Consider the following 8193-nt stretch of genomic DNA (forward strand, 5'->3'; position numbering starts at 1 on the left):
CCTGACCAACATGGTGAAACCCTGTCTCTACTGAAAATACAAAAATTAGCTGGGCGTGGTGGTGCACGCCTGTAATCGCAGCTACTCAAGAGGCTGAGGCAGGAGAATTGCTTGAACCCAGGAGGCAGAGGTTGCAATGAGCCGAGATAGTGCCATTGCACTCCAGCCTGGGTGACAGAGCGATACTCCGTCTCAAACAAACAAACAAAACAAAAACTCTTAAAAGAAAAGATGGGGTTAAATTTTTATGACCTTAGATTTAACATATTCTTAAATATGACACCAAAAGCTCAAGGAACAACAAACATTTCCTTGAAGAATTGGACTTCATCAAAATTTAAAATTTTTTGCATCAAAGAATACTATTGACAGGGCCGGGCGCGGTGGCTCAAGCCTGTAATCCCAGCACTTTGGGAGGCCGAGACGGGCGGATCATGAGGTCAGGAGATCGAGACCATCCTGGCTAACACTGTGAAACCCCGTCTCTACTAAAAAATACAAAAAACTAGCCGGGCGACGTGGCGGGCGCCTGTAGTCCCAGCTACTCGGGAAGCTGAGGCAGGAGAATGGCGTGAACCCGGGAGGCGGAGCTTGCAGTGAGCTGAGATCCGGTCACTGCACTCCAGCCCGGGCGACAGAGCGAGACTCCGTCTCAAAAAAAATAAAAAATTAAAAAAAAAAAAAAAAGAATACTATTGACAGTAAAAGGAACCCACTGAATGGGAGAAAATATTTGCAAATTACATATTACAAGGGTCTAATATCTATAATACGTAAATAATTTTTACAAGCCAATAACAAAAAGGCAAATAAACCAATTTTAAAAGGAGCAAAGGATTTGAATAAACATTTATCCAAAGAATATATACAAACGGCTAACAAGCACGTGACAGAGTTTTCAACATTATTAATTGATAAATGCAAATCAACACAACTGTCACAGGCGGAGGGTGTCCAGGTTCTTGGTGTTTTGAATGAAGAATTGAACAAAACACATAAACAAAGCAAGGAAGGAATGAAGGAATTTACTGAAAATGAAAGTACACTCCACAGTGTGGGAGTGGCCCAAGCATAGGGGCTCAAGGGCCATGTTACAGAATTTTGAGGAGTTTAAATACCCTCTAGAGGATTGCACTGGTTACTTCGGGTACGCCCTATGCAAATGGAGAGGGTAAATTACAAAGTTAGTTACTTGGCCTGCACTCTGGAAAGGATATTTCCTGTCATAGCTAAGTGTGAATTGGCCTTATGTTCTCTGCCCCCATGCCCTATTTTCCTGCCTCATCTCCCCCTGAGAAATGTGATCCCCATAAATCTTTATAGGAGGCAGAGGGAACAATTGTATTTTTTCTGTAACTGCTTCATGCTGGCTTGGGGCATAGCCCCTACCTACTGGGGATCATGGAACTCTCGCCCTGCTCTGTCTAGTGGTGGCAGGGTAGCTCTTTCATGGCCAGCAGTGGTATCTTCACTTGGAACTGGCTGGAACCTTTGTTGCATGAACATCTGAAGCTTGATGGTCTCTAGGCTAGAAGAAATGAATTCGATTAAAAGATTTAATGGGAACTTTAGGGGTTGGATACCTATGCTCTCAGGAATGTTTGTTATAGAGATTTGAAGGAGAAAAACAAAACCTGGTCTGTTCTAGAATCTATGCATTTCCTTAAAATCTTAGCACAGATAACTCCAGTTTGATTTGGTTTGGTTTGGTCTGTTGGGGCTTAGTAAATGAGCTTAGTCCAAAACAACGGCCTCCCAGAATTTTTTTTTTTTTTAATTCCCCCCATTTTGGTCACACTCTCGTAGCCTCACTCTCAGTTACCATCATTTTGGGTTTCCAGTCTCAGCACATTATTTATAGGTTATGGTGCCCTCATCGCTGCACATTTCTTTCAGCTCTTGTCATTCCAATTGAAGAGAGATCATATGACATTCTAGATATGGCTACATGCAAGCATTTAAAACCTTTGAGAGAATACAGTGCACCAGGGAGACTATTATTGTGACTATTGGGAGGATAACACCAAGAGTTTGGAGTATGCACTTTACCCAAGGTCCCCACAAACCAAACCTCCTAAAATCAAATAAACCAAAGAATGGGCTAAAGAGTTTGTTCACTTGACTGAGCATTTTTTTTTGTTCCCAAAACAAAGAAGCGAGAATATTCAAGCTGATGAATGTCCCAAATATCCTTACTTGCTCATTACACATTGTACGCATGTATCAAAATATCACATGCACTCCATAAACATGTAAAATATCAGCAAAAACAACAATAAAAACAAGTGAGAGACACCTTTCTGGTCATATTATCAGTATAATGTTGTTTCTATGCCTATTACATCAAATTTTTTTAAATGAGGGACATAAAAACTGAAGTCCAATAGAAAAATAGATAAAATAAATCCAATAGAAAAGCAGATAAAAGACATACATATATTGTATATAAAATCTTAATGGACTTCAAATATATGAAAAATGTTCAAACTCCATAATTAAAGAAATGCAAATTAAAACACCCTTGAAATGTGATTTCCCACCTGTCTGACCGGCAAACATTAAAATGTGAAATGGAACCGTCTTTGGCAGATCTGCTCATAAACTGCTGTTGGGAGTGCACAGGTCAGCACCATCTTTCCATGGGGGAATTTGGCAAACGTAACAAAACTACTTGTGCACTAATGACCCAGCAACCCAACTTCCAGGAATCTTCTCTGAAGACACACCTTCCGTGTTAGTAGTCGCAGAGGTCTGAGTTACGCTGAGTTCTCCGCGGCATCCACAGGAGCCCACAGGAGCTTCAGCTCTTGCTTCCTCAGGAGAAAGAACTGACTGAGGCGCGTGAAGCAGAAAAAGAGACTGAGGCAAGTTTCAGAGCAGGAGTGGAAGTTTATTTTAAAAGGCTTCGGAACAGGAAAGAAACGAAAATTTCCTTGGAAGACCCAAGGGGGCGCCTGAGGGTCCAAGAGAGAAAAAAGGGGGCCTTTAACCTCCATCCCAGAACGTTACAGACTCGCTTCTATCCGACCATTCTTCCCTTTGGCCGGGCTTTCCCGCGCCCCGTGCTCGCCTGGCCCTTGAAACTGAGCATGCGCAGTGTGTTTAGGCGTTACACGCATGCGCTCTGAGGCTTCCTGTCCTTTTCCAGTGGCGTGGACCAGTAATGTCATACTTGACATTTTTGTCTTCTTAATGTGCATGCCCAGCAAGTTTCTCTTCCCTGGGGCCTTCATTCAATGAACATTTCAATGTTTAACAGCTGTGGATCATCAGGAGATTTTCCTCTCCATGGCTCTGGAAGTACTATTTTTACACAGGCAGTTTGATCATTGTCGAACCAGCACCTGACGTTTCTAGTGGGTGAGGGAGAACCCTCCCCTGCCCCACTCACGGCTATCCACCTATAACAGTCAGCAGTAGAACAATACAAATGCCCAAGGGTATTCCTTGAAACATTGTCTGTGATTGCAAGATATTGGAGCAAACTAAAAGCCCATACAGTACAGAGCAGTTGCAAAGCCACACTGTGGATTCCTGTGACACACTGCAGAAGAATGTCAGACCCCATGAACAGAAGCAACAGATTTCCAGAATATACTGTGAAGTGAGAAAAGCGAAATTGCATAAGGGTATTTACCGCAGACTACTACTACTCAGGTGGGCCGCTCTTAATTGGTTGTTTTTACAAAGCTGAGATGACCAGCTGGAGTGATTTGGACAACAGACAGGCCAGAAGAAGCCCAAGTCCCCCAGGGCTCTTCGAGTGATGGGAGTGTGCCCCCCGCAAAGTGTCGATGGAAAGACACGCCAGAAGGTGAGCCCTAAGGCATAGCGCACACACCATCCGCAACTCAGCCTGGGCCGTTCCCAAGCTCCCAGAAGTGCGCAGGCCCCAAAAGGGGTAGAAATGGAGCGTGGAGAATTCTATTGCCCAAGAATGTCTCTGAACTTCAGGAGGAGAATGAATGAATAAGCAAGCAAACAAATAAAAGCTAGAATCATCCAGGTAAAAAGTGACTAATTTAGCTTATAGAGAAAAAAATACAAACGATTCAATGTAAGAAATAAAAAAGATAAACTTTAGTGCTATATTATGGTCACAGGGGAAGAAAAAGTGAAAGCGAGTGAGATGGGGTTGGAGAACACAAATGAGGCACTGAATTCCAAAAGAAAAAAGACAAATAGTGAGATGAAGACCTGGAGGCAGGAAGAAAGACAGCTGGGAGTCCACTCTGCCAACACCAGACTGAATATCCTGGGGTGCACAAGTACCTTGTAAACCAAAAATAAAATTCTAAGGCCCCCCCAGCCATCTGAATGGACTTCTGGTCAGCCAGGGCTCTTTTAAAATTTAACTGAGAGACTATTTTAGGCTATGACAGGAAGTGGGGGTTGGACATGTCTCATTATACCTCTCTGGCATTAACATCAACACAGGCTTTAAGTCTGATAAGAAACAGTTTACATCCTATTCTCTCTGAAGCCTACTACCTGAAGGTTTCCTCTGCAAACAGGAACTTGGATCTCCACAATCCTTTATCTTAACCCAGACATTCCTTCCTATTGATCCCAGGCCTTTAGTCACACTCAACAAGCTGTCAACCAGAAAATGTTTAAATTTACCTGTAGCCTGGAAACCCCCACTGTGAGTTGTCCCGCCTTTCTGAACCAAACCAAGGTACCTTTTAAATGTGTTTGATTGATGTCTCATGTCTCCCATAAACATGTAAAATCATGCTGTGCCCTAACCACCTTGGGCACATTTCTCAGGACCTCCTGAGGGCTGTGTCATGGGCCATGGTCACTCATATTTGGCTCAAACCCCAACTCTGCCCCTCCACTGAGGAGGAAGTATGGCTGTCTCTGGGCCCCTAGGCCACTGTGTTCACCTGAAAACGAGTTCTCAATTTTGTGTTGTCCCCTCCTGCCCAACTGGAAGCCCATAGAGGATGATATCCAAGCCTAAGTCCTCACTGTGGCTAAAAGGTTCTAAAGGAACAGAAGCTGAGAGGAACCTGAGGGGTCCTGAAATCACCATTTCACAGATCTGTAAGGAACCGGAGACAGAAGGAAACAGACTCACCCAGGCCACCTAGCTGCCAGCACAGAGCTGCAACCACTCACTCAGGTCTTTCCCTGGGGTTCTGTGGTCAGGGAGAATTGTGTGAAATCCCAGGACCTACCTCCCTGGCTGTGTGACCTTGGACAAGGCACTGACCTCTGCCAGGCTCAGTTTGCTCATCTGAACAACAGGGACATGTGATACCTACCTCCATGGGTTGTCATGGAAATAAAATATGGCACAAAGCCCATTACTCAAAGGGAGTATTGACTTCTACTACCATCGCAGCTGATACCATCATTGTAGGTAATAATACTGGGTTGACTCCAAGTCACACATAGTTGGGTGGGGGCCTGTGCTCATGTCTAGGGGAGTTTGTCAGTGTATCTTAGGGACTCTAAATTCCCTGATTCATGCTCCCTAGCCTTCACCTTTATGAACTCTTCCTGGTTTTCCCTCCTACCTTCTGGTTTAGCTTCCTTAAGAGCCCTCCCTCTTGGCAGCAACTATCCCCGTAAGATGTCAGCTAACAGTGATTAGAGTGTGACTCCCACTGAGGACTAGTTAATGGGAAATAGATGGCTCTTCAAGGGCCAAGAGAATGGCTGGAATTTGAGACTGACAGTCCTTGCAGAAAGTGTGGGTGGCAGGGGGTCCCAATTTCTTTGTGTTGGCGAAAGCCCGCCAGCACTATTATTGTGTGCTTGTAACTTCTGCTGCTGGGGCTGGCAGTAGGAGACCCACCTCCTGTTTCAGGGTTAATGTGCAAGAGTCTGAAAGAGTCCTGACGCATCCTCATTCAAAACCTGCTCTGGTGATCATCCAGTACGATTTGCTGGCACTGTATTTCTTGAAGCCTCACTTTCCTCTGTAGCTTGGCTGGTTGGAGCGAAACCAGAAGCCCCAGAATCACTTGCCACAGGTAGCTGCTTTCTCAAGTTTAAGAGCAACCCTGCCCTAAGTCTACTGCCCATTTTGCCTGGGACCTCCCTTCTCTGAACCCTCCTCACTCTTGTTCTCAGATCTAAAGCCAGATTTGGGTGCTTAAGGACTCGGCAAAACATTTCTAGGTTCACTTGTTGAGTTCAATATGTACGTTGAAGATTTATTTCTGCATTCTCTATTCTATTCCATTGGTCTATTTGTCTGTTTGTGTGCCAGCACTATGCTGTTTGGGTTACTACAGCTTTATAGTATCTTTTGAAGTGAGGTGGTGTGATGACTCCAGATTTGTTCTTTTTTCTCAGGATTGCTTTGGCTATATAGGGTCTTTTGTGGTTTCATATGAATTTAATTGCTTTTTCTATATCTGTGAAGAATGTCATTGATATTTTGATAAGGATTGCATTGAATCTGTAGATTGCTTTGAGTAATACAGACACTTTAACAATATTAATTATTCCAGTCTATGAACACGGGATACCTTTCCATTTTTTTTCTGTGTCCTCTTTAATTTCTTTCATTAGTGTTGTATAGTTTTCATTGTAGAGCTCTTTCAACTCTTTGGTTAAATTCTTCCCTAGGTGTTTTTTTATTGTTGTTGTTGATTTTATTTTGTTTTTGTAGCTGTTATAAATTAAACTGCTTTCTTGATTTTTTTCAGATTGTTCACTGTTAGCAAATGGAAATGCTACTGATTTTGCATGTTGACTTTGTATCCTCCAACTTTACTGAGTTCATTTAGCAATTCTAACAGTTTTTGGTGTGATCTTAAGGTTTTTCTAAATATAAGATCATGCCATCTGCAAACAAGGACAATTTGACTTTTTTTTTTTTTTTTTTTCTCGAGATGGAGTCTCCATCTCTCATCCAGGCTGGAGTGCAGTGGCGCCATCTCGGCTCACTGCAAGCTCTGCCTCCCGGGTTCAGGCCATTCTCCTGCCTCAGCCTCCCAAGTAGCTGGGACTACAGGTGCCCGCCACCACGCCCGGCTAATTTTTTTCTGTTTTTTAGTAGAGACAGGGTTTCACCATGTTAGCCAGGATGGTCCCAATCTCCTGATCTCGTGATCCGCCCACCTCAGCCTCCCAAAGTGCTGGGATTACAGGCGTGAGCCGCCGCGCCCACCTGACTTATTTTTTTTCTATTTTGAATGTCCTTTGTTTCTTTCTCTCGTCTAATTGCTTGGGCTAGAACTTTCAGAACTGCATTGAATAAAAGTGGTGACAGTGAACATCCTTGCCTTGTACCAGATCTTAAAGGAAAGGCTGGATGTTAGTTGGAGGTTAGCTGTGGATTTGTCATGCATTGCCTTGATTGTTTTGAGGCGTGTTCCTTCCATGCCCCGTTTGTCAAGGGTTTATCATGAAAGACGATGAATGTATGTGACGTGAAATAAGCCAGGCACAAAAAGACAACTATTGCATGTTTTCACTCATGTGGGAACTAACGAAGTTTATCTCATGGATAGAAAGAGTAGAATGGTGGTTAACAGAGATTGGTTGAGGCAGGGGGGAGGTAGGGATAAAGAGAGGTTAATTAATGGGTAACAAAAATACATTTCAATAGAAGGACTAAGTTCTTGTGTTCAATAGCACAGTAGGCTATCGTTTTTGTATTTCACAATAGCTAAAGAGGAAGATTTGTGATGTTCCCAATACAAAAAAAATTGATACAAGTCTGAGGTGATGAATATCCCAGTTATCTTGATTTGATCATTATGTATTATATGCATGTATCAAAATATCACATGTATCCCATAAATACATGTGCAATTATTATGTATACATTGAAAATGTACATTGAAGACACATAGTGATAAATGGTTTTTACTTTGGTTCAATTTATACTTCAGATTAAAGGTTATTTGGAGATTTAGTTCAAGAAACTTTTAGCTCAGATGTGCTAAACCCAGTCTTGAGCACAAAGAAAGGAAACCCACATCCTTCTTTTGTCTTCCTGGATGAGGCAGTGAGAAGGGGTCAAAAGGGCTTGGGGGTCTGATGGAAACAGTACCTTATCCTAACCCCTTCCATGAGGCAGAGTTGTTGCTGGGAAAAGCTGACCCCTAGGGACTCTTCTGCCTGTTGTCTTGAGTCCAGGTGTTGCTGAGTGAATGCTCAACTCACTGGGTTGTGAGCAGGGTGTTGCCCGTCACTTCCAGGAGGGGAGAGTGGAGATGCCTGGGGCTA

This window comes from Rhinopithecus roxellana, chromosome 8 (assembly GCF_007565055.1).
Source record: "Rhinopithecus roxellana isolate Shanxi Qingling chromosome 8, ASM756505v1, whole genome shotgun sequence".
Classification (NCBI taxonomy): Eukaryota; Metazoa; Chordata; class Mammalia; order Primates; family Cercopithecidae; genus Rhinopithecus; species Rhinopithecus roxellana.